The sequence below is a fragment of the Balaenoptera borealis genome, assembly GCF_965194805.1.
Source record: "Balaenoptera borealis genome assembly, chromosome: 6".
Taxonomy (NCBI): Eukaryota; Metazoa; Chordata; class Mammalia; order Artiodactyla; family Balaenopteridae; genus Balaenoptera; species Balaenoptera borealis.
In genome coordinates this window covers 125,407,489-125,421,412 of record NC_138863.1, presented here as the reverse complement: position 1 = coordinate 125,421,412, position 13,924 = coordinate 125,407,489, and the positions used below count along the sequence as shown (strand labels likewise).

Genomic DNA, 13,924 nt, shown 5'->3' with positions numbered 1-13,924 from the left:
AGGAGGGACGGGCCTGGCCCCCCGGCCCGCGCCCGACTCCTCGTGCGCCCCTCCGGCTCCCGGGGGCCCGCAGCCTCCCCCGACCGGGGGGCGCGGTGACAGGCCGCGCGGGGGCGGAGGGGTGGGCCTGTGGCTCCCTATGTCCCCGCGGAGCGGCCGGTACGTGTGCTCGGGCGCGCGCATGTGTGTGCGGGTGGGGGTGGGGGCGGGGGCGGGGGCGGGGGCGGGGGTGCGGGTGCAGGCCGGACGTGGGGAGGGGGCCGCCGCCGGCCTGTGCGCTGCTCCCGGGGCGGAGGTTTCGCTAGGTGGTTGCCTCGCTCCGGGTGGGCGGGCTTCGGGCCCCCTGCATCCTGTCCTGAAGTCCAGGTCTGAGCGAACTAGACTGCTGGGCGGTGGAGCTGTCAGACGCGTACTCTGCAGGGCTTTGGGAAGGAAGATTGTCCCTGGTCCTTGGCAGAAGCAGAAATGTTATATGCAGTGAGCGAGAAAGTGCTTGTCTTTGCCCTGTTACCGCGTGGTTCACTAGTGGTTAGGGTCGAGGCCCCTTTCTGTTTACGGACCGTTTAGCTAGCACTTACCACTTAATGCGCGCCCGGTATCTGTCGTGCTTTGTCTCACTTCACTTTCGAAGCCCAGTGAGGTGGGTACGTGTCTCCCCATTTTACAGTTGAAAAAATCGAGGCTCAGATTCAGGAACTTGCCCAAGGTCGTGCAGTTTGGTAATCTGGGAAAGTCTTGATTCGAATATGATGTCTTTTCTGTAGAACCGTATTTCTGGGTCTTGCGAAAATAAATTTGTGAGGAAAATGAGAATAGCTGGAAAGTTTCTTCTTGGGAGTAAATTCTAAATACATAGGTAGAGTTCATTTGCCCGTAATGTAGGCTGTTCGATGTGTTTTGCTGCAGCCTAGCCAGATGATTTTCTTGGCTCTTTTTTTAAAAAATTACTTTTAAAAGGTGACTCCATGCACCTTTACCTTGTTTTTTTGCAGTGGGACTGAATGAGCAGAAAATATTTCCTCTCTTATCAAAAAGAAGAAATAGATTTGGTAAAACTCCATGTTTCTTGAAAAGTTACAATTTTACTTGTGTAATTCTTGATGCGTACAGGGAACTCGCAGTTGGGTGATTTCCTTGAGATTTCCTTATTGCAAAATTTGTTGCTGGATTATGTGGCAATGGCAACACGCTTAGTAATTTGTGCGTTAATTTGTGCAATATTTCTGAGTGGAGTGTCAAAATTTAATGTGTAGAATATTGTAAAAAGTTATCTTTTAATGGTGTGATTTTTTTCTTTCCTTTAGTAGCAACTAATGAGTGTTTATAAACTAACTGAAATTCTCATTTTAACATTGGCCTGTACTGTTTCTTTGGTTATGGTTAGGGAAAAACTAAAGTTCTTTACATTTCTCTTTACAGAAGAAAGTGTTGATAAATCCCTTTGAGTAGTTAAAGCTTGATGCATAGTTGTAAATGTTTAAGAAATCTATTGATGCCCCAAATTGTAGTACTTTATAATTTCTTTTAGTATATTATCAGGTTTAAGAAAATTTGTAGTTGAATGTCTTTGTAATGTCTGTAGAGAAAAGGTCGAATTATATAGTTAAGAAGTGGATGGTTCACGGATTGATTTGTTGTTTGGTTAAAATATAAATGTATGGTGAGTCTTGTTGAATATAATATCATTGTAGAATGCTTATCCAGTCATGCTCTCCATGTGTCTCTCTTGAAAGAAATAACTATTAAAGATTTATCTTAAATAATTGTATTACATTATAGATTCAATCTTTTAAGCAGTGTTTTAGTTGGCACTTTCATTCCTAGTTTACCTTATTGCTACCAAAGGGGTAAACTATATTTAATAGATGCTATATTAAAATGAAATCATGTTTGGTTCTAGGCAGTGCCCACAGCTTTGGTTTCAGGTTGATTTTTTTTTTTCCCCCTGTAGAATTGGAGCTCTCTAGGCTCCCTCCCACCACCACCCCCAAACCCAGCCCCAACTTTTTATTATAAAACAATTTCAAGTACACGGGAAGTTGGTAATATTGAACATCCGTATGATAACTCTCTAGTTTCATTTGTTGACATCTTGCCGTATTCGTTTTGTGTATAAATACGCGTATATTATTTTTGGCCATACCATTTGAAAACTAAGCTGTAGACATTATGACACTTTACCCCTAAATGTGTCGGCTTGCATCTCCAAAGATAAGGACATTTTCTTACATAGCCAAAATACCATTATTGTTAACTTTCTTAGTTAATACTTTTTATTGGTAGTTAATAGTTTCTTATTGATCATTTTTTAATGTAATCTAGTATCTATCCATGTTTAAATCTCCCCATTTGTGCTGCACGGTCTTTTACGGCTTTTTATACTCAATCCCACCAAACCAGGATCCCATCAAGGTTTATTCACTGCATTTGGTTAAGTCTCTTTGCTCTCTTTGAATCTAGAACAGCCTCACCTCCCCCTTTTATTTATTTTTATTTTTTATTTATCTGTCGATCTGTTTTTTTGGCTGTGCCACATGGTATGTGGGATCTTAGTTCCCTGGCCAGGGATCGAACCCGTGCCCCCTGCAGTGGAAGTGCGGAGTCTTAACCACTGGAATGCCAGGGAAGTCCCATTACCTCTCCCTTTTAAAATGGTGGTTTTTTTTGTTTGTTTTGTTTTGTTTCAGAGATCAAGCCAGTTACCTTATAAAATGAGTCACATTCTGGATTTGTCTGATATTCTTCCCTCGTGTCATTTAGCATGTTCCTCTTTTCCCCCTACACTAACTGTAAGTTAGGTTTAAAGGATTGATTAGTTTCAAATTAAATATTTTGGGCAAGAATAACTACTGAGTGTTGCTGTGTACTTTATATTGCTTCCCATCAGGGGATGTATATTGTCAAGTCCTGTTATTTGTGATGCTGAGTTTGATCACTTGGTTATGGGGGTTAAGGTGAGGTATATTTTCCCCATTGCAGTTGGCAAGTAGGCTGGCATGATAAATTAGCACTCTAGTGCTGGCCTGTTCTCCAGTAATCTTTCACCTAATAGTTTTATGTATTGCTGCATCTATTGCTGATCCTTGTCAAGGTAACTTTTGAATTTCAATGTTAACAATCTTTTGTTGGTCTATAGATAGTAACAACATCACAGGAATTGTAAAAATCTATGCAGCTATATTAGGTTCTGATTTCTAGGATTTTAAAGATTTTTAATCATGAATTCAAGGTATCTCCTCTTATGAATAAAAAGAAACCTGGCCCGAGAAAAATGGGAAAAATTCAATGCCTGTCCTTTCCTGTACTCTTTTGTCTGTCTCAAGGAGTGTGAGTGAGTGTGTGTGTGTGTTGTTTTTTTTTTGTTTTTGGCTGTGCCACGTAACTTGTGTGGCTTGTGAGATCTTAGCTCCTCGGCAAGGGATTGAACCCAGGCCCTTGGCAGTAAAAGCGTGGAATCCTAACCACTGGACCACCAGGGAATTCCCTCAAGGAGAGTGTTTGTTTTCAGTTTTTCTTAGCCAGTATTTGTTGCACAGGAATAGCCAGAAATACAATAAAGGGAGAATGGCTTTACTAGAAAACGTTTTGACAAAACTGTCTGTTTTCTGGTGTAATACAAAGGAGCACTGGATTGAGAATCAGAAGATCTAAACTCTAGGCCTAATTCTACCATTCTGTGAAGTGCAAGGATTATAAGTTTTTAAATTTCACCCTGTATTCTTACATCATAATGATTGTTAGTAAACATTTGTGAATTTCTGATAATGAGACATGTTGGTTACATTTAGAGGCAAACCTCACTTCAATTAAGCCACATAGAAATAAATCAACTGTGTGTAATATAAAATTGAATTTATTTCCCAACGAATTAACTGACATTTAGTAGGTGATTGTTTTAATGAAGGGTTCATAATAGAACTTACTTAAGTAACACATTTTCTCATTAAAAGTATGATTTAATGATTTAATTCATGAAGCAAGTTTACATGAAGGTTTTCCACACATCTCTTTTATAAACAGGATGAACTGTATATATGGAAGTTAAAAAACTTCTCCCTTATTCTCAAGCGTTGTACAGAGGTATACCTCTTTATACACACACATTTATAAGAAACATGTCTGTATAATTTCGTCTTTTATCTAGGATATCCTTGGGATTTATTAGGAACATTGGCTGACTATTTCTCATTCTGGTTAATCACATATTTGCTTTGTAACATCTCTTGTGTTGTTGCCTTTATTGTTACTTAACCCTTGTTGCTTACTTTTTTTGTTATGCATACTTTGTCAGGAGGATAGGGGTGGAATCTTCTTTGGAGTTCCTCTGGTAACTAGCTCACCACCTTTCTTATAAGTGTTCAAGAGTGTTACGCTTGAGATTCATAGTACCATAAATTTAAAAAGCGCTGTGGGGTTTATAAACTTCAGAAGTTTTTTCTAGAGTTTTTCCCCCAGTTGTGCAGTTAGTCATTTAGTGTGGACTTTAATTATTAATAATGACCAATTAAAAGAATAGTTTAAGATATGATTTTATCAGTATTCTTTTGATAATTCCCAGATGGGGTCCCCTCAGCGCTACTACCTCAGGCAGAACGCTCCCTGAGCACTCTGCACCTGCCTCGACCACCCACTGACCGCATTGCACTGTGCACAGCTCTGTGCCTTCCACTGGGAAGTTGGCTCTTCAAGGGCAGAGGCAGTGTTTTGTTGATTTTGGTGCCCCAACACCGAGCACAATGCCTGTTGCCAAATGTTTATTAAATGAATAGGGAGTTGACAGAAGAGACCTCCTTTTGCACTGTTATAGGAGTCTTAACAGGTGGTGCCTGCCTGAGTTGAACAGGGTGGGGAAGTTCAATAAAATACTTCCATATGCCCAGGAGAAAATTAAGTGTTTGTGAACAGCTCTACCACAGAGGCAAGGCTGTGGAAAAGTTTTTTTTTTTTTTTTTTTTTTAAATTTTAGCCTTCTTTATTAAAGATTGATTGATTGATTGATTGATTGATTGATTGCTATGTTGGGTCTTCGTTTCTGTGCTAGGGCTTTCTCTAGTTGTGGCAAGCGGGAGCCACTCTTCATCGCGGTGCGCGGGCCTCTCACTATCATGGCCTCTCTTGTTGCGGAGCACGGGCTCCAGACTCACAGGCTCAGTAGTTGTGGCTCATGGGCCCAGTTGCTCCGCGGCATGTGGGATCTTCCCAGACCAGGGCTCGAACCCGTGTCCCCTGCATTGGCAGGCACATTCTCAACCACTGCGCCACCAGGGAAGCCCAAAGTTGTTGTTTTTTTAAAAAAATTTTATTTATTTATTTGGTTGCACCAGGTCTTAGTTGTGGCAGGCGGGATCCTTAGTTGTGGTATGTGAACTCTTAGTTGCGGCATGCATGTGGGATCTATTTCCTTGACCAGGGATTGAACCCAGGCCCCCTGCATTGGGAGCACAGAGACTTGCGCCACGGGGGAAGTCCCTCGAAAAGTTTTTGAAAATTATTAATAGGAGCTAGTGGGAGAATATGAGATAATATTTATTATTTTTTTAAGTCTTTGAGAACAGATCTGCAGTCTAAGGTTAAGCCAGTTTTTAGTTGTTTCTGTGCTATTGTTAAATACTTCCAACTCATATTGTATTTTAGATTTGTGACTTGAAGATGCTTCATTATCATTATCATTATTTGATAAGTTTGTGATTACTCTTAAGTTTGACTGACTTGGCTACATTTTAATCGTATTTGTGGAGTTTTAAATTAACCCAAAATATTTTGTTCTTTTGTTTTAATATGAAAGAAATGAGACCAATGTCCTCTGCCTAACTTTAAGGAGAATTAATATCATGATTTATATGATGACTTTAATGTATTTTTAAATCAGTTTAGGCATTTTTAAGTAGCCTGTTGACTGCTTTGTAAAATTAGAAATATTTTATTGTATAGTATGAAATAATGTCAAACTATATTTACAAACTTTCTGATTTGCTTCGACATTAAAAGGAAATGAAAGAAGTAGAAGGTAGCTCACCTTAGTGTTGATGAAGATCTACTTTGAGAGATGGTGCAGCATTAACCGTCTGACCTGTGAGCAGTAACTGCCTGCATTCTATTGACTTCACCCCCAAACCACCATGTACCTGCATATATAAATCTTGCCCCATGATATGAGAAAGAATAGATGAGTTATGTGTTCTTAAGATCATGTAATATATATTAATCAGCATCTCAAAGTTATGTCCCATAATCATGGACTGTTGCATACTGCCTTAGGGTTAGAAGGTTTACTCAGGGATGTATCTTGCCTAGTGTTCCTGAAGTGAGTACCACAAACTACAAACTGTATTTCATGCTGTTTGTTGAACACTGATGGTAGGTAGGAAGCCTGAGTTCAGTCTTAAATCTGCCATTAATTAGGAATAGACTGTGATAAAGTGACTTCAACATTTCTTTTTTTAAAAAAAACTTTTATTTTAAATTTTTGTTTATTTTTGGCTGCATTGGGTCTTCGTTGCTGCGTGCGGACTTTGTCTAGTCGTGGCGAGCGGGGGCTACTCTTCATTGCGGAGTGCAGGCTTCTCATTGCGGTGGCTTCTCGTTGCGGAGCACGGGCTCTAGGCACGTGGGCTTCAGTAGTTGTGGTGCACAGGCTCAGTAGTTGTGGCTCACGGGCTCTAGAGCGCAGGCTCAGTAGTTGTGGCACATGGGCTTAGTTGCTCTGTGGCATGTAGGATCTTCCGGCCAGGGCTCGAACCCCTGTCCCCTGCATTGGCAGGTGGATTCTTAACCACTGCGCCACCAGGGAAGCCCACTTCAACATTTCTGAATTTGAAAAAGTTGCCCTAGTTAATTTCTTAAGGACCTGTCTAGTCTCTGATTCTGTGAGATCCACAACATAATAGAAAATAGTAAAGAGTCAAAAGAGATTTAAGTTTTTTTGGTTAGGAGGTTGTTAAGATGACAATAGTCCAGGGAAGGTTAGTTATAGGGCAGCATTTGGAAGATAAATAGCTCTCTTTAAATGTGATTAATTTGTCAGAATGAGATTTTTTACTTAAAGGTAGTTTATAGCCAAGTACCTTGTGTTGAACTATGGTACCCTATAGTAGGCTCTCAGTAAATACTTGTTGAAAGAGTGAATGAATTACTTCAGGACTGATGCGATAGAAATCAGAATCACTCATAGATCAGTTTAGTGATAAAATCCAGGATAGTAAGCATTGAACCCTAGAAAATAACAGAGAAGAACTACATTATTCTCATGAATGGGGAGCCAAGACTAGTGAAATACATTTTTGGAAATACTTTAGCCAAAAGGGAGGGAAGATCTTTCTGGAAAAGGAAAAAAAAAAGTATTGGAAAACTTGTACATGCAGTCTTTTATGCCCACTAGAAATTTTAAAATAATTTATGGATGTACTTGGATAAGCCCAAAACGATTACATAAAAGAATGAAGCTTTCTACTTCCCAGTGGAAAAAACATTTGGGACAAATTATACCTCAGCAAATTTTTTTTTTCCCTCAGAATCTTTCTGTATCCTTATTCTTTCTTTCTCCATCTTCACATCTCTAACCAAAGCACAGAAGTACCTTAAGAGTGCTTAGCTTATTTTATTCTTAGTTAATAAATTGGTATTGGCTTTTGTTAATCTGATTAACACTAAACTCTAGTGTTTTCTCTCATGTAAATCTTGCTCTTTTGCAAATGGGAGGATCAAGTAAGGGAGATACAGCTTCTTTAGAATGAGGGACACTTCAGCCTGTTTTCAAAGATGGGCAGCTCAGAACCTATAAAAGAAGGCTTGATTGGAGATTATGAAAGGACTGAGTGGCCTAGATTTGGTTATGCAGGAAGATTTCAAAAGGGAAAGTTGCAGAGATCTTGGTCAGTAGATGGGGGGAGGCTTGAGCAGTTGCATGGGTTAGGAGTCAATCACAGAAGAAGAACTGCTATGGTATTATGGAATTAAGGGATTTATGAAAGGAGGAAGACCTTACGGAGTTGTGGGAGAAACTTGGAAACCAGAGTCTGTAAGGAGGAATCGGCAGATCAGAGAAGTCACTAATCAGTCTTCCTGAAGCAGTGGTGCAGTGGGCAAGTCAGAGTTTGCAGGTGAATCTGAGAAGCTAGGTATGCCCAGCTGCTGGAGTGGGACTGCACAGTAGAGCTGGTGGAAGGTATGGAAAGCTGTTGCCTCTGCATAGCTACCTCTTCTGTGGTCTTCTGTCAGGCTTTTGGTGGTGGGGCTGAGGTTGCTGTTTGGTCAGCAGGGTTGGCAATCAGGACGAAGAGCTGCATGCAGTACAGGGGAGAGCAGAGACACGGTGCAATCTTCTGGCAACTCTGCATCTAACCATTATCTTCCGAGAGTAATTTCCATCTTTGGCCAGCTCTAACCTGGAACCATGTGGGAAGAGGATTCTGGGAAATGTAGTTTGAACTTAAAAGTTGACATGGTACAAACTGTCACTGCAGGTGAGAGTGGGGGGTGGGAAACCACAGTCGGGAATGTGGTAGTCGCGGGAGTCCACAGTGATATTTTATAGATCTAGGTTCATCCTCCTGTGAGAGAGCAAGTTCTTTAAAATCTCCAGGCCTTTTTCTTCCTCTGTGAAATGGGGAGATAATACCTACTTTACAGGATTATTGTGAGGATTAAATGAAATGTTTGTAAAGCATTTAGCAGTGTCAGCACAATGTAAAATATTGTAAATAGTAGCTTTTGTTGTTAGTAGTAGTTGCGGTAGTAATGAGAAGGGATTGAGAAATAGGAAGGGTGTATTTCGAAAGGGGAGAAGTAGAGCAGGTGAGTGGAGATAAGAATGAAGTAGAAGACATGGTTCCTGTATTTGAGAATGTTATAGTCAAGCTGCAGAGAACACATGTAAACATAAAGCATGGTTGAGAAGCTGTTAAATAAGGTAATATCCTTTAAGAAGAATGACTGCTGCGATGAGCGGAGAGACAGCAAGTGCTGTCATTCCAGGGCAGTTAAGGTTAAGCGGTAATGTATGTGAAATTCCTAGTACACTGGCAGTCCACAGAGGTTAATTATTTTCCACTTCTTATTTATAGAAGGAAAGATGCCCAGATGAGGGGGGTAGGGGAGGCTTAAGCTGGGTCCTTGTTTAGACAAGTAGAAAAAGGGAGGAAGCATTTCAGACAGCAGAAATAGGAGACATGGACAAGGCAGGTAGCACTTCATTAACACAATTTGGGACCTGTTGACTCCAGTCTTTGCTTTTGGTAATCTGTTTATAGTTTCTAAAGATTGTCCGTGTTTGCTTCTGCTTGGGCCAGTTGCCCAACCTCTGGACCATCAGTTATGGTGTGGGACCACACTGAGCTAATTTGGTGACACTTAGTAATCAAGTGGGTGGTTGGAGGTGGTGGTGGTAGAAGGGACAAGCTTCCAGAAGAAGGCCACTATGGATGAGTCCCTCCTTTTGTTATAGTCATTTGGTACAATAATTCTACCTTGTTATTTTTCAGTTCCTCGAATTAAGCATTTTATTCTTTTAATACAATTAATATTTGTGTAAGTTAACCATGTTTACCAATTTTTTGCCAGCTTTTGTTCTCCTGGAATCACTTTCCTTCTTCACAAAGTATATCCTTTAGAAGTTCCTCAACTAAGAAGGGTCTGTTGGTGATAAATTACGATTTCTGTTTGTTGGGAATTTTTAACTCTTGTTCTTGAATGACGTTTTAGTTGTGAGTGAAAGTCTAGATTGGCAGTTATTTTTCCCTCAGCATTTTGAAGATAGTATTCCAGTCTGTTTTCTCTTGTATAATCAGACCTAAAAGGCTGTACGGATGTTTTATTAATGATAATTTTTTCATTGTGTTGTTGGAGTATATAAGTGATTTTTTAATGGAAGTATTCACATTTTTTTTTCTTTCTATTTTAATTTTTAAATTCACTGAATGTTTATTGAAAAATCTTAGGAATGTCTTAGGAATCAGTAAAATAAGCTTTTAATAAGTTTGTTATCTAGTTGTTCATGTGCGCAGTTATTACTAAAACGTTTGACTACCTTCTCTGTGTTAACACTGAAGGTAAATAAATTGATCATTGTTCCTGTAGTCATAGACTCCATTCTGGTTGGGGAGAGACAGACATATTAGGGTGACCTCATAATTAGTTATCCAAATTGGGCTACTTTTAAGAGTGAAAGGATGGTATTTTAATAATGATCTTGGAGCAACAAAAATAAACTGGGAAAGACCTGCAAGATGACAGAGGAGTAAGACGTGGAGGTCACGTTCCTCCCCACAAATACATCAGAAATACATCTACATGTGGAACAATTCCTACAGAACACCTACTGAACGCTGGCAGAAGACCTCAGACTTCCCAAAAGGCAAGAAACTCCCTACGTACCTGGGTAGGGCAAAAGAAAAAAGAAAAAAACAGAGACCAAAGAATAGGGATGGGACCCGCACCTCTGGGAGGGAGCTGTGAAGGAGGAAAAGTTTCGACACACTAGGAAGCCCCTTCACTGGTGGAGATGGGTGGTGACGGGGGGAAGCTTTGGAGCCACGGAAGAGAGCACAGCAACAGACGTGCAGAGGGCAAAGCAGAGAGATTCCCGCATAGAGGATCGGTGCCAACCAGCACTCACCAGCCCGAGAGGCTTGTCTGCTCACCCGCCGGGGCGGGTGGGAGCTGGGAGCTGAGGCTTTGCCTTCGGAGTTCAGATCCCAGGGAGAGGACCGGGGTTGGCTGCGTGAACACAGCCTGAAGGGAACTAGTGCGCCACAGCTAGCTGGGAGGAAGTCCGGGAAAAAGTTTGGACCTGCCTAAGAGGCAAGAAGAGGCCATTGCTTTGGGGTGTGTGAGGAGAGGGGATTCAGAGCACCGCCTAAACGAGCTCCAGAGACGGTTGCGAGCTGCGGCTATCAGCGCGGACACCAGCGGCGGGCATGAAACGCTAAGGCTGCTGCTGCAGCCACTAAGAAGCCTGTGTGCAAGCCCAGGTCACTATCCACACCTCCCCTCCCGGGAGCCTGTGCAGCCCTCCACTGCCAGGGTCCCATGATCCAGGGACAACTTCCCCGGGAGGACGCACGGCGCGCCTCAGACTGTTGCACCATCACGTTGGCCTCTGCCACACTTTAACCCCGTCCTGTCTGAGCAAAGAACAGATGCCCTCAGGCGACCTACATGCAGAGGCGGGGCCAAATCCAAAGCTGAACCTCAGGAGCTGTGTGAACAAAGAAGAGAAAGGGAAATCTCTTCCAGGAGCCTCAGGAGCAGTGGATTAAATCTCCACAATCAACCTGATGAATTCTGCATGTCTGGAATACCTGAATAGACAACAGATCATCCGAAAATTGAGTTGGTGGACTTCGTGTGATTTTATCTGTGTAGCTTTGCTTTTACCATTTGTCCTAGGGTTCTGTCTGTCCATGTTGGTTTTTTTTTTTTTTCTTTTTAAGTATAGTTTTTTAGCACTTGTTATCATTGGTGGATTTGTTTTTTGGTTTGGTTGCTCTCTTCTTGTCTTTTTTTTTTTATTACTTTGTTTATTTTTTTATTTTAATAACTTTCTTTTCTTTTTCTTTCTTTTCTTTGTTTCTTTCTCTTCCTTTCTTTTTTCCTTTCTCTTCTTTCTTTCTCTTCCTTCCTTCCTTTTTTCCTTTCTCTCCTTCCTTCCTTCCTTTCTTTCTTGCTCTCTCCCTTCCTTCCTTCCTTCTCTCCTTCTTTCTTTTTCTTTCTTTCTCTTCCTTCCTTTTTTTTCCTCTCTCTTCCTTCCTTCCTTTCTTTCTTCCTTCTTTCCTTTTTCCTTTCTCTCTCTTCTTTCTTTCTTTTTTCCTTTCTCTTCTTTCTTTCTTTCTCTTCTTTCCTTTCTTTTTTCCTTTCTCTTCTTTCTCTTCATTCCTTTCTTTTTTCCTTTCTCTTCTTTCTTTCTCTTCCTTCCTTTTTTCCTTTCTCTCCTTCCTTCCTTCCTAATCTTCCTTTTTTTCTTTCTCTCTCTCTCTCTCCCTTCCTTCCTTCCTTCTCTCCTTCTCTTTCTTTTTTTCTTCTCTCTCCCTCCCTCCCTCCCTTTTCCTCTGAGCCATGTGGCTGACAGAGTCTTGGTGCTCTGGCTGGGTGTCAGGCCTGTGCCTCTGAGGTGGGAGAGCCAAGTTCAGGACATTGGTCCACCAGAGGCTTCCCGGCTCCACATAATATCAAACAGCGAAAGCTCTTTCAGAGATCTCCATCACAACGCTAAGACCCAGGTCCACTCAACGACCAGCAACTACAGTGCTGGACACCTTACACCAAACAACTAGCAAGACAGGAACACAACCCCACTCATTAGCAGAGAGGCTGCCTAAAATCATAATAAGGTCACAGACTCCCCAAAACACACCACTGGACGCAGTCCTGCCCACCATAAAGACAAGATCCAGCCTTACCCACCAGAACACAGGCACCAGTCTCCTCCACCAGGAAGCCTACACAACCCACTGAACCAACCTTAGCCACTGGGGGCCGACACCAAAAACTACAGGAACTACAAACCTGCAGCCTGTGAAAAGGAGACCCCAAACAGTAAGTTAAACAAAATGAGGAGACAGAGAAACACAGCAGATGAAGGAGCAAGGTGAAAACCCACCAGACTAAACAAATGAAGAGGAAATAGGCACTCTACCTGAAAAAGATTTCAGAGTAGTGATAGTAAAGATGATTCCAAATCTTGGAAGTAGAATGGAGAAAATACAATAAACGTTTAACAAGGAGCTAGAAGAACTAAAGAGCAAACAAACAATGATGAACAACACAAGAAATGAAATTAAAAATTCTCTAGATGGAATCAATAGCAGAATAACTGAGGGAGAAGAATGGATAAGTGACCTGGAAGATAAAATAGTGGAAATAACTACTGCAGAGCAGAATAAAGAAAAAAGAATGAAAAGAATTGAGGGCAGTCTCAGAGACCTCTGGGACAACATTCAACGGACCAACATTCAAATTATACGGGGCCCAGTAGAAGAAGAGGAAAAGAAAGGGACTGAGAAAATATTTGAAGAGATTATAGTTGAAAACTTCCCTAATATGGGAAAGGAAATAGTCAATCAAGTCCAGAAAGTGCAGAGAGTCCCATACAGGGTAAATCGAAGGAGAAATACTCCAAGACACATATTAATCAACCTATCAAAAATTAAATAGAAAGAAAAAATATTAAAAGCAGCAAGGGAGAAACAAAAAATAACGTACAGGGACTCCCCGTGAGGTTAACAGCTGATCTTTCAGCAGAAACTCTGCAAGCCAGAAGAGAGTGGCAGGACATATTTAAAGTGATGAAAGGGAAAAACCTACAACCAAGATTACTCTACCCAGCAAGGATCTCATTCAGATTTGATGGAGAAATTAAAACCTTTACAGGCAAGCAAAAGCTGCGAGAATTCAGTACCACCAAACCAGCTTTACAACAAATGCTAAAGGAACTTCTCTAGGCAGGAAGCACAAGAGAAGGAAAAGACCTATAATAACAAAGCCAAAACAATTAAGAAAATAGTAATACATATCGATAACTACCTTAAATGTAAATGGATTAAATGCTCCAACCAAAAGACACAGAGTGGCTGAATGGATACAAAAAGAGACCCACATATATGCTGTCTACAAGAGACCCACTTCAGACCAAGGGACACATATAGACTGAAAGTGAGGGGATGGAAAAAGATATTCCCTGCAAATGGAAATCAAAAGAAAGCTGGAGTAGCCATTCTCATATCAGATAAAATAGACTTTAAGGTAAAGACTATTACAAGAGACAAAGAAGGACGCTACAGAATGATCAAGGGATCAATCCAAGAAGAAGATATAACAATTGTAAATATTTATGCACCCAACATAGAAACACTTCAATACATAAGGCAAATGCTAATGACCATAAAAGGGGAAATCAACACAATCATAGTAGGGGACTTTAACACCCCAC

At 41.1% G+C, this 13,924-nt stretch overlaps 1 protein-coding gene across 2 annotated transcripts in view; it reads left to right on the top strand.

Moving 5' to 3' along the window:
* MAP3K2 (mitogen-activated protein kinase kinase kinase 2) overlaps window positions 1-13,924 on the top strand; it is a 95,206-nt gene that overhangs the window by 1,282 nt on the left and 80,000 nt on the right. Inside the window, exon 1 of one of the 2 annotated variants that reach the window (XM_082396635.1) lies at window positions 21-159. The exons of the other annotated variant lie outside the window; for it this stretch is intronic. The gene's annotated coding sequence lies outside the window, so the exon portion shown is untranslated. Of the gene's footprint in view, window positions 1-20; window positions 160-13,924 lie in introns of those variants that run through there. 2 annotated transcript variants of the gene reach the window in all.